A 19,067-nucleotide genomic window follows, 5' to 3' on the forward strand; every position below is an offset into this window, starting at 1 on the left:
TCAAAATCAATGACATTGGTATTCACACTGAAAATTCCCAATACTATAAAATCATATTGAACACATCTATATCCTACCTTTGCCACCCTTCCAAAATTCTAAATAAACATTATTTTAATCATGATGACTAAATAAAAAAGGATTCCCAATACTATCAAAACCTATGAATTGTGTTGACAAGCCCCAGACTTTGGTTTTCCCTACTTTCCTATTGAATGTGGATTGCTAATTTTACTGAGTAAAATAGTGGTTTTATGATATAACCAGAAGAAGAAATAGAATGATTCCATTAATGTCATTTTAGATTGTAACTTAAGTCTCCCTTGTGTCTCAGAGTCCCCTCTTATGGTTTCTCATATTACTAATACTAAAGGGTGAGGACTTGTGATATCAGGAAATTCCCTATGTTATTATCTCAACCATAATAATGGTATTAAAATTTAAAAAGTGGTTATTAAAACCAAAATTTAAAAAATGGTATACATGCATGACCTGAGATGATTCAAAGAATTGAATGAGATAGGATATACCTTTCCCTTATCATTTAGGATAGGATATATCATTTCCCTTAGATCTTTTTGAAGGATATATAAATTTACAAATGTACAGCCAGGGGAATGGTGATTGTAGTCGCTTGCAATTATGGCTCTGCCAAAATATTTGTACCTTTTGTCCCAGAGAGCTAGTTTTTGGATTCTTTTCAAAATCCGGAAGAATGAAACTTATTAGCTTAAAGTTTTGCATCATCTTGCAAAGTTGCAAATGCAGTTTGACCATATATGTATATTATTCCTTGTCAAGAATATTCCCCATTCAGTTTGTCTCAGTTCTGTTTCCTAATTTATTGTTATGATAAAATTTGAGAGAGGACATCATGCCATTCACATGTTACATTTAGGATTAGTATAAGTTGAAACCACCTGTCACCGTATATCTGTAAAAATTTTTAAAAAATTAAAAATTGGATGAACTCTTTGGGCAATAACGAAATTTATCTCTATTCTCACTAAGTACATCAATCAAAATCTCCATTTCTTTAAATATATCTTCTGATCAAAGAAGATATAGTGAAGATATAGTCTGATCAAATCCATTTGAACTGAAAATCCTCTAATTCCAAAGACTCAAGTGATGGTAAGGAACAGCTGGTGTATTCCCAAGATGTTTTATGCTCTTTCATGCAATTAGCAGCAAGTTCAAAAGAATTTCCAAAGGGATTACTTACAATTATAGCTAATTATTATATGGCAATTGTCTCTTTTTTAAGTTTTTCATTTTCTTTCTCTTTTCTTCTCTCTCTTTCCCACTTTTTCCCTTTCTTCTTTTCTTCCTGCTTTCCTTCCTTCTTTTACACCCTTTCTTCTCTCCTTAATTCTTTCCTCATTTTCTCCAGGTTAGACAGTCAAATTAAATATTCTCTAGATATGAAGGCACTGACATTATCTGTACTTCTACAACTTGGTCAAAGACCAACAGGTTATGGACATATGTAGATGTTTGTTATAATCAGGAATATATTTAATCTGATTCTTTTACCTTTAAAAATGAGTCTTCTGAGGTAGATTGTATGTGAGATTTAACAAATAGCCAAATAATACTTATGTGTTTTGAGTTTTGCAACAGGATGTGGGTTGGAGAAAAAAAAGCCTTTTCAAGGAGGGCAGTGATTGAAAAGTAAGTTCTTCAACTGTGGCACCCTAAGGTGAATAGATTAAAGTGTATTTTGGAAGGTATTTATTTGAATAGCAATTAACATTTTTTTTAAATTCTGTGTATTAAAGAGTTATTGGAAGCAGGTAGAAAAAAAGTCCTCAAGATTAACTTCTAAAAGTAATAAATAAATGAAGGAATTAGGAACAAAGAAAGTTTCTTTGTCAATTGCATTTTAAGTAATTGAGCAGGAACACCATTTAAACAATGATTCATTATTAATTTAATTTTATACATCAATAAAACCAGTTAATTTTGCTTTGCAATTATTTACATTTAAATAAATTAATCCAGGAATAGAAACTTTGAGGTAATTTTGTTTTCAGTGAATCCTTCTAAGTTCCCAATAGAATTCTTTGTCATTTATTTCCATTCATCATAGTTTATGTAGGATTTGTCCTGGTTTTGACTTGTCTTTTTGGAATTTTTTCCAAAAGATGCCTATTTTCTATTTTTATGAAAAAAAAATTCCATTTTATGTGTATTGACATTCTTTTATATCCATGTAACAGAATTTATTAAGCTATTATCCTAATGTAGAACATTTATTTTCAGTCTAGTTCCTCCCCAATAATAAGGAATTCTATTACAAAAAAAATTAAAAAAAGGAAGAATTATTTATTTTCTTTTTAAAATACCATTAATCTTTTAAAAAATTTTTCAGAAACTGAATTATGTAAATTATATAATATAAAATGTTATGGTTGTTTTCATTACATTTACTAGTTTGCAATTCAACTATTAATAAATTTACCTGTTTCTCCAGATCCCCAGAAGCATTTAGTTTCATTACTTAAAATTATTTTTTGTCTTTTTGATATATGTGAAGTGGTGAATCATAGTCATCTGATTTGTTTTCTGATTATTTAGAGCATTTGAACCTATTTTCAGGTAAATATTATTAATTTATGTTTCTCCTTCAAAGATTGTGTGTTCATTGTTCTTTTATTATCTTTTGCAGGATTAGTTTAAAAAATTATAGACAAAAATATTTTAAAAATCAATCCATAAAAATAAAAAGTAGAGAGAGTTTCTGTTATTTAACAAAGTCCTTGAAAAAATAGGTTAGGTCACCTGGAATTAGACCTACATTGCAGACTATGTACCATAATTATTTCCAGTTGAACAATAGACTTTTTAAAATGAATTGTAAAGAGCTAGAAGAAAATTGAACAATGTATTTCAGATGAGATTACTTTTTTTTAAATGAAAATAATAGAAATCATTAGGGACATAATAGATGTGTTTCATTACATTAAAATAAACTATCTCTGCAACATAAAATAATATAAAATATAAACAAAGGAAAAAGAAAAAATTGAATATTAGGAAATATAGTTATGATGAATATGACAGATAAAAGCTTGAAATCCATGGTTCAAGTGCAAGATTATAAAGAATTAGAGCCTAGGGATAGGAATACAATTTGTCAACTGCGATGTAATTTTTTTGGGGGGGACTTAATTTTTTAGATTTATTATACATATTTCTTTTAACCTACTTGTGCAATTTTATTATAAATCACTTTATATCACATTATTATCTTCAGTCCAGTCAAACTGACCTTATTTTTCTTCATATATGACTACTTCCCACATCATATACTATATCCTATTCCTGAAATGTGTCCCCCTCCTAAATTCACTTTTTCAAATCTCTAATATCCTTCTAAATTCAGTTCAAGTGCTACTTTCTATAGGAATTTTTTCCTCATCTCTCTAGCTGCTAGTGTCCCCCCCCAATAAATTAACCTGTTTTAATTTTTTCATATATTTATTTTGTGTACATAAATTTTCTCTTGTTAAAGACTCTAGATTCCTTGAAGTCAAGGCCCATGCTATTTTTATTTTTTTAATTCTTAGCAACTAGAAAAGAGATGGCTCTTAAATTCTAATGACAGGAAGTATACACACATATATTATATATATTTTCATGTGTGCATAAACATACATGTATACACATACATATATATATATATATATATATGCACCTGGATGCATATTGTTTTTCAGTGATACAGTTGAATACAACTTTTAGTGAGTCCAGTGTACGTGTATCTGTGTGAATAGTGATATGTTTCATTTGTCACACATATAATATGAACACACATGAAAATAAATACATATACATGCATGGTATATACATAACACATATCCTATATGTGATGATATTATAGATAGTATGTGATATATTTTATATGTGTCTATATATTTCATATATAAATACATGCAAGTGCTTGAACAAAAATATAAATGCATACATAATTGGTTTCCCCTGGATGGATAGTAAGGCTAACCTCTTTTTGAGGAGTCTTGAATATAATCTATAAAGTTCAATAATACCTTGAAGCTCAATCCACTCAACATACCCTCTGCTCACAAAAGCATTTTGTATACCTCATAATATATAAGGCATATTCTCTTTAAATTGGAACCTTTGGTGGATCTCTTCCATGCTAGTGGCAAGAGGCTTTGAAGCATAGTCTTCAGTTTTCAGATCCTGTATTCACATTATAGATGATGGCAGTTGGGAGTTTAATCAAATTTTTGTATTGAAAAGAAAATCACAATATACAGAATATTATTTATAATTATCACACTCTACTCTGCTATTATATGGAGGGGAATAAAACTTAAATGAAGTGAATTAATTTTTACAAAAATATAAAATACTAAAAGAAACAAATAAAGGAAATACTAAATCAAAGGTTGATTTCAGAAAGAAATTGAGAAAGTCATAAATAAAATCCCATAGAAATTTTCTCAAAATCTGGGTAGATTTCTATAGAGGATTTAATGAACAAATAATCCCAATCCTAAGGAAACTCTTAAAAATAGAGAAAGAAGACCTTTTAACAAAATGTTATAATGAGACAGTATAGTCTTAAGTTTCAATCCAAGCAAGAATTGTTGAACTTTTATTAGTATATCTACATATCATTTTTTAACAGAAATGAAGCTAGACAAATATTTAGAGAGGCATTCAACATATATGGGTGAGTTGTGCCAACATATTGAAAACAGCAATACTGCCAAAGTAATATTTGCTTATAATGTTCAAATCAAATTATCAAGAAATACTTTATGTGTATTATACTGTGTTGTTACACATTTTAAAGACTACAGTTTATATGGGATTCATTTGTAGTTTTATGAAAAACCAAATGTATAATAAAAAAGTTATTGTTATTTAGATTTAAAATTTCCATCTTTGTGGTTTGAAAATATGTGCATAATGTCCTTATTTTATTTGAGGGAAATGCTTTCCCCCCCTTAATTTACAGACAATTTATTTCTTCATCTTCATAAATCTGAAGTTTAATAGTTGCATGCTATCAAGAATCATATTTAACATTTCTCTTTGTGCTAAGGGATGTGTACACTCTCTACTTATATGTCCTCAAATATATGTAGCTTTTAAAAATATTTATCAAGTTTTCTAGGATCCTGATTTATCTATTATTTTTACTTTTTGTTTTGTTTTCCAAACTGTTACATTGTTATATAAATAACTTTTAAATTTTTACATCATGTATATATCTATATCTATATATATGTATACTATGCATATATACATGTAAGATGTGTCTATATATTTTATGTATAATATATGTCCTCAGACAGTTAACATTTACCAGCTGTGTGACCCTAGGCAAGCCATTTTTTCTTTTCCTAAGCATTTGGGCTTGTGACTTGCCCAAGGTCACACAGCTAGGAAGTGTTAAGTGTCTAAGACCAGATTTGAACTCAGGTACTCCTGACTTCAGGGTTGGTACTCTATCCTCTGCACCTCCTAGCTGCCCCTGTGTCACCTTATTGCCCTGGTAAGTCACTTCTTATATGTGTATTTTAAGTGTATCTATAGTGTGAATATATTGAAAACCAGCTTAGGTAATTGGATTGAATTGGTTATTAACACTATAGGCTTTTGAAACCTATCAGGAGATGGTCAATTCAATCTATAGAATTTATTTATTCATTCAAATATAATTTCTTACTATGCTAGTTGCTTTAAAAAGTAGGAAATAATAGTTTATTCATTAAAATTGTCACAAAAATACTTTGAAATTCATACTCCACTATAAAAATCCTGCTTTGATACTTCACTGTGGAGCAGTGGTATTTTGGAGTTCTTAAAATCTATGCAACAAGTTTTAGAAGCTCCAACTAGCCTATAAAGGCTGAAAGTGTAGATTTAGGATCTATTTGAATACCTCTCATCTAAGGACTAGTAGAACTAAATAGAGCATACATAACTAAAAGGCTGAGCACTATATCCACACATATGTATGTATGTATGAATACAAATATATGCATATAATCATAATTATATATATACACACATATACATAGGGACTATTTACTAAAATATATAGGGATTTTGATCTGTGCTAGTAGAAGGTTACTCCTAAATTTCTATGTTATATTAGTACTTTACACAATCATTTTTAGTCAAACGTCAGTACAATTAGCCTTTCTAATTTTTTTCTTTCCTTTTCTCTTTTATATGTGAGCATCTGTGCTGATACTCAGTAAAATCTTTTATCCAATCAGTCATGACCAATAGTGCTTTGATCACAATGGAATAATAAATAAGTAACATTTGACCACTAATATAAAAGAAAATGCTTTTTTGGAAATAAAGGATTTTTCTCCCCTATGTGCTTCCTGTTAAGGAAATAAAGTGAGAACACTATCATATATTCCATGAATAATTATTAAGGATCTTGAGGCATTAAGGATTTTCTTGAAACTAATTCATTTAGCTCAATGACTAATTTCTTCTTGCTGAGTTCTTAATTCCTTGGAAAGTTATATTTCAAGACTTTAGGAAAAAAAAAACATATTAAACTTGTCTTCTGGTTGAATACTACCTTCTTCAATGAGATCTAATATTTCTTAGCGCTCAAACTCCATTTATTTTTCATTCTGCACTCAACTATTTGTAATTAATAATAACAGTAATAATAGATTATAGTGCACAGAAAAAGTAGTTGCTCTGCTTTTTTTGGTTGTATTTTTAGAGATTCAATTCATTCATTCATACCTTCATTCAAAAATTATTCACTAACCACATTAATATGTGTTGACAGCATTATGATAGGTACTGCATTAAAAGAATCCTAGATCTGTAGCTATAAAGGAATACAAAAGGCAACTAGTCTACCTTCCTTCAATTCCTTACCAATCTATTTTTAAAATAAAGAAAATTAGGTCCAAGGTTTTTAAGTGATTTGTCCATGGTCCTCTGAATCCAGAATCCATGCTCTTTTCATCATTTTTCATTTAATTATTTGTGCATTGCCTATAGTTAAATAAACTAACTAGACTTATTTAAAGAAATATTAAGAATAATTTATGAATTACATAAGATAAATCCACAAGATAGTGCAAAAGTGGATGTACCTACTCAGAGATTTATTCAGGTTTAATCTGAGATGTTTATAAATCTACTTATACATGTAGGATATATACATATATATGCTATGCATATATCTTTAAAGGGTAGATCAAAGTTGCTTCTAAACAACTTTATGATTTCCTTATTCAACTTAGAACATAGCCTTTTTTCTGATACCACTTCAGTGGTACCTCTACATGACAGTATTGGGTGCCCACTGGGTTTCTGTTTAGACGATATAGACACTCCCATGGTGAAGGCCACATCTAGAGATTTACCTGACTGGGACTCAGGGGAAATGAACTCTTGCTGAAGGAGCATCCCTGTATCTTGATCAGCCAGTTCTGGCTCATTCATGTACTGTTTCAGATTTTGTGAAGACAGACAAACTTTCAATAGGATAATAAATCTGCATTCTTGGCTTAAGGGTAAGAGTGATCTATGTCCTTGGAAAGGTTCTTCCCTTCAAGAGTATTGATAACATTTTATGGCACAAGCACATGACACTTTGCCCTACTGACTAGACACCTTTTCTCATAAAGCTAAAAAAGGGGGAAAGGATAGAGGTATATGCAGTATCCTTGTTGAATATCTTTTTTGTTTGTGTTATGCCCAAGTAAAGTTTCTTTTATTAATTGTTTAATGACCTTATTTTATCACAATTTTAAACTTGCATTAATAGGATACTGTCCAGAATTAGAGTTGACCCTAACAACATTCATAAACTCCAGCTCCTGAGGAGAGGAAGGGAAGATTTTTATTTTTAGGCAGAATGATTCCAGAAACCAAATTTCTGTCATGAAAAGGAAGGTTTCCTATACATAATTAGTTTTGGAGTTTCCTCATACAGAACTTATAAGAAAAGAAATGATTTCCTGATGCAGAAGAAAAAATGTCATCCATATCAATCCTACAAAGTAATTGAGTCATTTAGGAATTTAAGGTCCACAAATTACTTATTTAGCAGTTCCCAGAGAACATTTACCTTTGTTTGTTTTGGAGTGGGGTAGTGGTAGTAATGATGGTTATAAAATAGCATTTTGATTTTTGGGTGAATTATGTGGAAATCTTTGAAAAGGATGGATTTTGATAACAAATATAAATCCACTTCCCTTCTAAGAGAAGCTGATGGACTATTTTCAAACCACATGTGTATCTTTGCATGAATTCAGGGACTTATTTGAATTCTTTGCATTTCTTAAATTTTCTGTGGGACCGAAAAGGCTATCCTATACCCAATTGATTTTTAACTCCTTGAAAGCTGGGAAAAGCACTGAGGGGTTAACCTTTTGGATTCCCAAACCCAATATAAGCATTCCCTAACCATGACCTATATACCATAACTAATGAACATATTAAGAGATTTTCCTAAAGTAATTCTATGTTTTGTCAATGAAAATCAAAGAAAATTAAGTGATCTTCTTAAAATCTTCCCCAGTATAAAATCCAGATTTTGTAAATTCAGTTACTCTCTGAATTGGAGTTTGTATATCTTTGACTTACTGTTTTTTAGTTATTTAATGCATTATTAATTAATCATAGTGGAGTAAGTTATTGAGCATAAAAGTATATTTTTCTTTACTAATAGGCTAAATTGCTTTGTAGAGTCAGAATATACTGAGAGGATTCTTATGCTCTATGAATTTGCTATCAAAAATGATGATATTGACAAGAATTACTTATTAGACCATGAAACTGAACTATTAAGAGTTTCTGGGATGGCATAATTCTTTGCCATTCTTTTCTTTCCCTTCTGTTTTCAGAAAAAAAAAATGTAGCTGATAAATAATAAGAAAATGCTTGATTATATCTTAACTGGCTTGGTCAGAATTGTGTTATGCCATGATTTTCAATTTTTATAAGACTTGGAACCATATTGGAACATTGCTGGATTTAAAGGTTCAGGACACTGAATTTAAAGGGAAGGTTATTTGCATGTCTGATTGTTTTTATTGTTATTTATATAATTATGCCTAGTCTTCTTGTCTAAATTGGACGGTTCTCAGAAGACAGAGATTGTACATTATAGTTCTTTGTATTCCTAACAGTACAGAATGCCTAGGAAAGCACCCAATAAGTATATGTGATTTTCTATTTCTTCCATTCCAAACTTTATTCTAAAGTATCATGAGAATTTTAGTGGTTAGTGCTGTAAGCAATAAGCATTAATTGAAATAAGCAATACAAATAAATTATGGGTAACGATTCACTTTCCACAAGATTCCTCATTTTAGGAACGTTTCACTGCATTGATTTCTTTAAAAAGGGAGCTCCCTTAGTGAATTTCAAGGAGAAATTTATTTATAAACATTATATATATATTTCAGTTTTTCAGGGACAGGACTCATATGCAAAATGAGGTATATCTGTCCTAAAGAATGAATGACTTTTTGCTTGACATTTACAGGTATAAGTTATTTTTGTTTGGTTACAAGAATGAAATATGTTTCCTTGCGGTGGATAAGCTTTTACAGAATTTGTTGATTCTTTGTCAAAATTTAAACCATTTCCATCATTTTTATTAAAAAAAGAAAGGAAAAATGTGAAAAGTGAAGAGAATGATAAGTAAAGTTATTATGTACCTGCCTATTCTTTGTTTCTTTGATCTAAATCCTCCAGTCCTTTATATGACCTAGTCTAAATTCTTAGCACATCCCAGTCATCAATTTGTGGATGGGATATGCTCTGGCTTACCAATGTTGTTCCTGATGCTGAGAACAGACTGCAATCCTCCAAATGTTTCCTTACCAGGAAAGATTTCAGAACTATCTCTCCCCTACTTTCTGCACAGTCAACATTAGATTTTTTAGGCTCTTACATCTTAACATTGATTCTTACTGAGTTTCAAGACCACTGAGACTTCCAGATCTCTTTCACATGAATTGAATAGAATTTTAGCAACAGTCATAGGAAAACAGACTTTCCTCCTGAAAGTGATCTTAGAGGACAAATAATTTAACCACCTCATTTTGCAAAGGAACCCCCAAAATGAAGTGACTTGCCCAGAGTGATAATTCCGACTTCAAATACATGTTCCTTTCACTGGACTGTATTATCTTTTTAGAAGAACTTCTATTAGTTGCCTAAGTGGCTTTTCTGAATTTCCTCAAGGCTATAAAAGCTGTAATTTTTGGAAATAAATCCTCCTGAAATCAGGAAGACCTGAGTTCAAATCCAGCCTCAGACATTTAATAACTATGTGAAATGTCACTTAATCACTATCTGTCTCAATTTCTTCATCTGTAAAATAAGGATTAATTGTAATATCTATGAGAATCAAATAAGTTAATATTTATAAAGTGCTTTGCAAACCTTAATTTGTTATTGTTTAATTATTTTTTTCAGTTGAGTCCAATTCTCTATGACCTCAACTTTCTATGACCTTATGTGGGGATTTGCTTAGCAAATATACTGGAGAGTTTTTATATTTCCTTCCATTTACAGCTAATTCTGTAGCTGATGAACTAAAACAAATAGGGTTAAGTGACTTTGTCCTGGATCACACAGCAAGTAAGAATCTGAGGTCAGATTTGAACTCTGGAAAATGAGTCTTTCTGACTCCTGGATGGGTACTCTATCCACTGTACCACATAGCAATCCTTAATATCATCTATTCTTTTGTCTGAACTTGACAATTCTGGTCAAAGTTGATTAAATAGAGTAGAATATAAGCTTTTTGAAAACAGAGATGGACTTGTTTTTGCCTTTTGTCCCCAGCATTTGGGACAGCTAATTGGGACAGTGAATAGAATTAGAAAGAACTGAATTTAAATCCAGCCTTAGAAACTTACTAGGTCATGGACACACCCTGGAGAAGAAAATGGCAAAGTTCTCTAGTATCTTTGTCAAGAAAATTCCATGGACAAGTGTGGAGCCATGAAAAATCAGACAGAATTGAATCACTGAACAATGATATCCCATGAATTGAATATAATGCCTAGGCTATTTTTGGTACTTAACAAATACTTGCTAAACTGAACTGAGTATATGATGTTTGGGAGGGAAAGTAGAGACAGAATTTGATAGTATCAGTTTCACGAGTTAGAATTTTATTTATATACACACATGTGTATATACATATCTATACACACATATATGTATATATACATATACATACACATGTATATGTATGTCCAGCTAGCTAACTATCTAGCTAGCTATATCTTGAAGCCCAGAAAGGAAAACACACCCTACATTAAAGACTGGTTAACCACAATTTTCTCCCCAACAACACTTACAGGACAATAGTGCTCCATCAGGACTTCAGAATAACAAATGAGGTAGCAAGGAATAGTGGGAAGAATGCTGGATTCAAATCTAGCCAAGAGATCTGCAATCAAATCCTTTCTCTTCCACTTAATACTTTAGTGATTGTGAACCTAAGTTAGCCATTAACTACTCTAGTCCACAGTATTGTCTTATTAAAAAAAAAAATGGAAGATGGACTTTGAAGCTCATTTATACCTCTGAATCTATATTTCTCACAGATTTAGAAATGTCATGGAACTATTTTATATTTTTTAAATATTTTATTCCTTTCTATGGAGTGGGATGCAAATATTGATTCAAGGTACCAGCAGTATATAAGAGGCCTTTCCTTAAACTCATTAGCCCCACATTTCCCCTCCTATTACTCAGAACTCCTGGGAATTAATTCTTCATGCTCAGATACATTTCAGTTTCCACTGATTGGAAGATTTATGGATTTACCACTCAGAGCTGTCTTCACTCACAGCAGGAATGGAATAGATCACTCACAGAAAGGAAACATCCTAAAGTACAAAGATAAAACCCATGCAAAAACCAAAGGAAAAATAGAAAATATCTAGGAGAGTGGTAACTCTCTGGAAGTCAGTCAGTGATCTCCAGTTTCCTCAACTGGGATAATCTCAATGGGATCCTGTTAATAATGAGGTGAAGATTATGTGCGATTCTAACTCCAGGCACTCTCCAGAGAATTAACCTTCCCTAATTTATCAAAAGAGAACATCTGTGTGGAATGAGAGGCTAATATGGAGTAGTAGTAAATACATTGAACTTCATTGCACCTATCTAATCAGAATTTGAACTATGTAAAGAAAATCAATAAAAATCATAGCCAAGGTACAGGATGTAGAAACACTTTATGATTTTCAGATAAGATATGTTCATGTTAAAATTTTTAACTAACGAACCAGGCATATCCATAGCCTTTAGGCAGTTGACATAGAATCCTTTGCAAATTTCATTTGTCTTACTGAGAATCTTAATTGGAAGTAAGTGGTATTTCCAGTTTCTCTACCATGACAGTATACGCTTCCTAATAACATATTGAATCAATAAAGAACAGAATAGTTTTATAATTTTTTAATCGTAATTTTGGAAGTTCAATTTGAAAGACATTAATATAGCAGCATAGATTTAGATCTAGAAAGATCAGAGATACATATATAGAGACCTTAAAGAGATAGAGGACATCTAGCTCATTTTATAGAGAAGGAAATTGAAGCCAAGAGAAGTAAGCTTGCAGTCAGGATTTGAACCCAAGTTCTTTGATTATTCCAAATCTAGCAATAATAATATTGTACTATGTTGTTACTAGTGCATACACATGTATAGATATGAATGTAAATGTATCCATACAAATGCTTATACATATCCTGGTATTCATAATAAACAAATGTATTTCTAATCAAGGTGTTTTAAATATTTGACAAAATTTATTATTTATTTTATTACCTCTTTGTTCCCTTAGAATTTTTTCTTCTTTTGTTTTATATTTTGTATATCTGATCAGAGAGCTAAGTTCTTTGAAGATGATACTAGTACCATATCTAGAAAAAGAAATGCTTGATGAGGTATGTAGATAAGACACAAGCTCTTTGTGACTACAAAACAAGTCTGAGTGTTCTTAATGTTCACTTAGAAACTTTCATTCTTATAAATTTAAAGAATTTTGGCTTCTTCCATTTCTTTTTAATTCTTTACTTTGGTCTTTTCATTGTCTAACATATTGATTCTTTAAATTTAATGCAACATTGGAGATATCACAGGTTTGTTTGCTATATATTGGATTTGTAGAATACATGTACTCTTTCAACCCGGTTTCCCACTGAATTTCCTTCCTTTTTTAACTTCTGTTGATTTGACCTTGCTTATCAGCTTTGTCTTGAATGACAAACTTTAAATCACTTTTTTTTTTTCTTTAGAGAGCAGCAGAATGCATCCAAATTGAGAGTCATTTTGTCTTCTTGCATTACAATTGTTCAGAACAAGCTAGATCATGTTTGTGTAACACATATTGTCTGTATCTGTTCTTTTGTATTCCGCTGAGATTATGCCACAGACAACAGGCTGCTTCACATTTTGCTATATTTGCTGCAGAAAAGGCTAGACCCAATCAACAGTAACAACGATAGCAACAATCACACACTGATTTTTCCTGATTCTCAACTGTTCCATAAAGCTTTTGATGGGCTTGATGATTGCAATATTCTACTCTGGACCTTTGCCACTTAAAATGTGCCTGAGTTACTGATCCCAATGTATTTTACTTCCAAATGAAATTCTAATAGTTCTGCTCCTGGATGCATCTAAATAATTCTTATTCCATTCATAGCCAGTGATTATACATGTCTGGAGAATGGAATCACGTCCAGACATTCATATGACAGATTGAGTACTGTGTTCTTTAGTAGCTGTTCTAAGTCCTTTTTGTTTAATCAGGCATTTGTGCACTGTCTATTATTGAGTTTGGAGTGTATTTATTATGCTGGGAGGCATATAATAAAGAGCTTCAATAGGAAAGACTTAAAACTCTTAGTATTTCTCAGAATAGATATTGTTTAAAAAAAATAACATGTTCACTGTCTGTGAAATCAGGCATTGAATATTGCTTCTAAAACCTTTTGAGATAGTATTGATATTATCAAATTTCTTACTCTTGCCATAATTAATCTCAAATCAAACAAAAGGAAAAACAGATTCAAATTGATAAAGAAGGAAACTCCATCTTGCTAAAGGGTATCATAATGAAGTAATTTCAATTCTAAACATATACACCAAGTATATTCATATTGTTAGAGGAGAAGTTAAGAAAGTTGCAAGAAACAAAACTACTAGTGGTGCATCTCAATTTCTCTCTATCACAACTAGAAAATCTGACCACAAAATAAAAAAGAAGGAAATAAATGGAATTTTAGAAAAGCTGGGTATGATAGACCCATTGAGAGAAAATTGAATGGGAAAAGAAAGTAATATACTTTTTTTTTCTTAGAGGTACATGAAACCTACACAAAAATTGACCATGTGTTGGGACATTAAACACACCACCATCATATGCAGAAATGGAGAAATAATAAATGCATCCCTTTCAGATCATGATGCAATAAAAATCACATGTATTAAAGGGCCAGGGGGAAATAGACCAAAAATTAATTGGAAACTAAGTAATATAATCCTAAAGAATGAGTAGATGAAACAATAAATTAGAGTAACAATAAGTAATTTTATCCAAGGGAATGCCAATAATGAGACAACATACCAAAATTTATGGGATACAGCCAAAGCAGTTCTTAGGAGAAATTTTATATCTCTAGATGTTTATTTGAATAAAATAGAGAAAGAAAAAAAATCAATAAATTGAGTATGCAACTAAAAAAGCTACACAAATAGCAATTATAAAACTCCCAATTAAATACCAAATTTGAAATTCTGAAAATAAAATGAGAGATTAATAAAACTGAAAGAAAGCCATTGAACTAATAAACAAAACTTAGAATTGTTTTTTATGAAAACACCAACAAAATAGACAAACCTTTAGTTAATTTGATTGGAAAAAGGAAGAAGAAAATCATTGAGCTCATAGGTCTTGATTTTTTTGTAAGCTTATAAAGTAAAACACTTAGCATTTCTGCCCTTCTGAGACATATACAAGCTAGCTTTACTTTTCTTTTCTAACAATAATTAGATGTATTCTAAAGCAAGTAATTCAATTCAGCAATTAGCTAATAGGTGCCTACTATTTTCAAAAAATTGTGTTAGGTGCTTGGAATGAAAAAATTAACCACTTCTCTGGAAAGTTGATGGTCTACCAGTTCCTGGTGCTTTTCATGTGTAAAATGCAAATAATAATATCTGCCATATTATCTCAGAAAGTTGTTGGGAAGAACAAATGAGGTGATTCACATAAAGTGCTTGGAAACCCTTAAAATACTCTATAAATATCAGCTGTTGACTTATTACTAAGGTTGGGCAGCTAATTTAGTTTCTCTAGGCTATAGTTCCTATCTATAAAATGAGAAGGTTGGATTAAACAATAAGTACTACTACAATAAAAATGATGATGATGATGATGATAGTATAATATCAATTTTATGTTTGGCAAGTGTTTATAAATAATATTTCAATCTATTCTCACAATAACCTTGTGAATGAGATTCTATTATTCCCATTTTATGGATGAAAAATTAGATTCTATATAAGGCTGTCTTGTTCCAGGCCCCAGGTTATATTTTCTAGCATAACTTTATTAACAGGTCAGGGACTCATCATTCTCAAAGAAAAAAGAGATCGAATTTTATTTTCTACAGCCATTCACAGAAATTGTTGTTCTTCCTTTATTATTGAAGAGGACCAAAGACATCTGATGGAAAGACTCACAAAAGCAATAATGTCTTGTACTATGCTAGGTATGTTTTTCAAGGTGGGCTTCTATTTTAATACTGATTTGATATAACTTTGTGAAATTCTGACAATACCAGGAGAGATAACTGTACATATCTGTTGAAGCTCTAACTTGCCTGCTGTTTCTTCAAGACAGCTGTCAGGACTGATAAAAATTGTCATGTTTCTTTTGGCTGTGCATCTATTAAATAGGAAATGAATATCACAGTAGGAAACAGAGTCGAGACAGTTCATAGATGTTGTATTGTTTTGGGTCTTCTCAGTTGCATCATTTGGAGATACAGATGTTCCATCATGCTTTGAACATGTACCAACATATGTATTTCTCTGGTGTTTACTTTCCAGGGCCAAGTATCTGCTGGCTATCATGCTTGAAAACTATTGTTTTCAATATTGTAATTATAATTACAATTACAATATTGTAATATTGAAAACTATTTATGCCATAAAAATGGAAAAATTAAGAATTCAGGGAAAGTATTCAAGGCTGTGTAGGGAAATAATATGAGTATAGGACATTTTAAAATGTATAAACATTCTTAATTTTTCAGACTTGTCACAAAGGAAAGGCTTTATTAGTTTTCAAACTTCTAAAATAATTATAACTGGAAAAGTAGAATGAATGATAATATCTATAGTTAGTTTGAATCAGATGGCACTGAATACTAGATGCAGTGAAATAAGGGACTGCATATTTCCAATCAGCTCTTATTCTCACATGAGTGAAGTACAATCTAATATTGGTAAACTGATTATTAACAATAGGTTCCTTATAATTTTTGATTTAAGCCATTTGAATCCAAGACATATATTAAGAAATTTTCACAGCCAACTTGAAGGGTTACAGATTTACTAGAAAAGCTAAATCTAGTCCATAATCTGTAGTCTCTGTAGTAATCTGTAGTAATCTATAGTCTGTAATCTCAAAGATACTAACCAGCTAAATCACAGTAAACTAAACAGTTCTGTGGAAGAGTATATCTTATTGCCAACAAAGATATATTTAAAAAATAAAAATCTATATTTCACTCAGTGAAAATAATGCATCACATGTGTTTTTTTTCTTTATCCTTAATTTTCCCTTTCTTTCTTTCTCTTTAAAAACATGTTTTAAAAGGTAGATGTTACTTTAAAGATTACTGTTGGAAGCAAGCTATAGAGGTAATTATAAGAGATAAACTAAACAACTTATTTTACATAAATTATTAAAGCTTGTATGACAATAAAACTAGAATAGGAACTAGATATATCTATACAACTAGACATACAATATGTGCAACTAGATAAAATTAATGCTACCTAGAAAAGGAATTTCATGGAAACCATATTAAATACCTCTATTACCAATTTGTACAAAATAGAGAGAGATAGCTATACATGTAAGATGGTCATTCCTTAAAAAAACATCAGTTGTACAGTGATATGAACAAATGGTTTTCCAAAAAGTAATGCAAATGATCAACAACCATATGGAGAAATATATTAAATACTAATGATAAGGGAAATCTCAGATTTCACTATATACATCACTATATTTCACTGTATATTTCACTATATACATCAAATTTGGAAAGATAAAATATTGAAAAAGTCAATGTTGCATGAACTATGGGAAGGTAAGCAAGATAAAATTTGTTGATGGAGATGGAAAATGATTTAAACATTGTGGAAAATAATGTGCAATTATGTGAAAAAATCACCAATCAATTCATACTTTTTGACCCAATTATATGTCTACTGAGAGATCAATGACAAAAAGACAGGTTCCATATATAAGACAAAAAGTCCATAGCAAAAAACTGTAGACAATAAAGATAATCATCATTTAGAGAATGGATGAAGAACTGGTGTAATATTGATATTAGAATATTACTACATAATAAGAAGTCAAGATGGAAACAATTCAGTGGAAAAATATATTAAGGGATACATGGCAAGAAAGCAAAATCATGTGAACAAAATATTCAATGCCAATGATAATTTAAAATAATACAACAAATACAAATTCAATTCAAATTGATTATAATTAACAATATTGGTTCCATAAAAAGAGAAAGAATGAACTATGCATTTTTTTAATAAAGAGATAATGGGGAGGAAAAGGGTGAGAAGGGAGTTAGTATAAAAAGACTATTACATACTCAATCTTAGGGACTTTTGATCCTCAGAACTGCTTGTTTTGGGTTTGGTTTTGTTTTTTTCTTTTTTTTGGTTTTGTTTTGTTAAAACAAAGGTGTAGTGGAGGAGGGTATAAATAAATAGAAAGATAGATAAAGATAGATAGAGATATATATGCTAACCACTGATATAAACTATTCAACAAAAAACAGCTATTTAAAAAATAGTATAATCCCTTAATCATGCTTCTTTATTATCAGATTTTAAAGCTTTCTCAAAGACTCCTTGGGGCAGGCAGGAAATTTATATGGAAATGTGATCTTAAAATGAATGAGTCAGAGATATAGTCTTTATAAATCCTATAAATTGTCTAGTAATACAATATGTGCCTAAACATCAGACAACTCTAAAGCATAGTTGGACAGACAACACTCAATAGACTCTCAGCCCCTTTTTAAGAGAACTAGACAAAAAGTAGTGAATTCTTAGACATGAAAGAAAAACTACTTAATGGTATATGAGTCTACATATGGACACACACACACACACATACACACACATATATATATATATATATATATATATGTGTGTGTGTGTATGTGTGTGTACATGCATACATATATGTAAGTATATAATCATTAAAATCAGACTATCAAATATTTTTAAAGAATAGTTTAAATTCTAAAGGGTCATGTTTTAATTTAACAACAGTGATATTTCAATAGTACCATTTAAGTGCCTAGTAAAAAAAAATATCCATTTGATGTTTTATTTAAATAAAAGTAGTTTATAAAATTACCTCTTATTTCCTTAAGGTGATTTCTCTGAATAAACATTTAATCTTTTTTTTTTTAAACTTTATTGTCCTGTGACACAGTTTGTTATGAGAAAGGAAAAATATAGAATAAGTGATCTTTCTTTCAATATCATAGTAATAATAATTATAACTTATATGTATCTAGTATTTCAGGATCTGTAAACACACATTTAAATCTATTTTCTCATTTGATCCTTATAACAATTTTATGAGAAAAGTATGGCTTTAAGAAGAATATCTGTCCTTTCTTTAATCTTCATTTTCTATCGATCATATATGTTTGAGATGAATGCTTATTTTTTATAAAATTCAGGAAAAGAAGATACAATTCTGTTAAAATTTGGGGGATAAGAAGAGG

The sequence above is a fragment of the Sarcophilus harrisii genome, chromosome 2 (genome assembly GCF_902635505.1).
Source record: "Sarcophilus harrisii chromosome 2, mSarHar1.11, whole genome shotgun sequence".
NCBI lineage: Eukaryota > Metazoa > Chordata > Mammalia > Dasyuromorphia > Dasyuridae > Sarcophilus > Sarcophilus harrisii.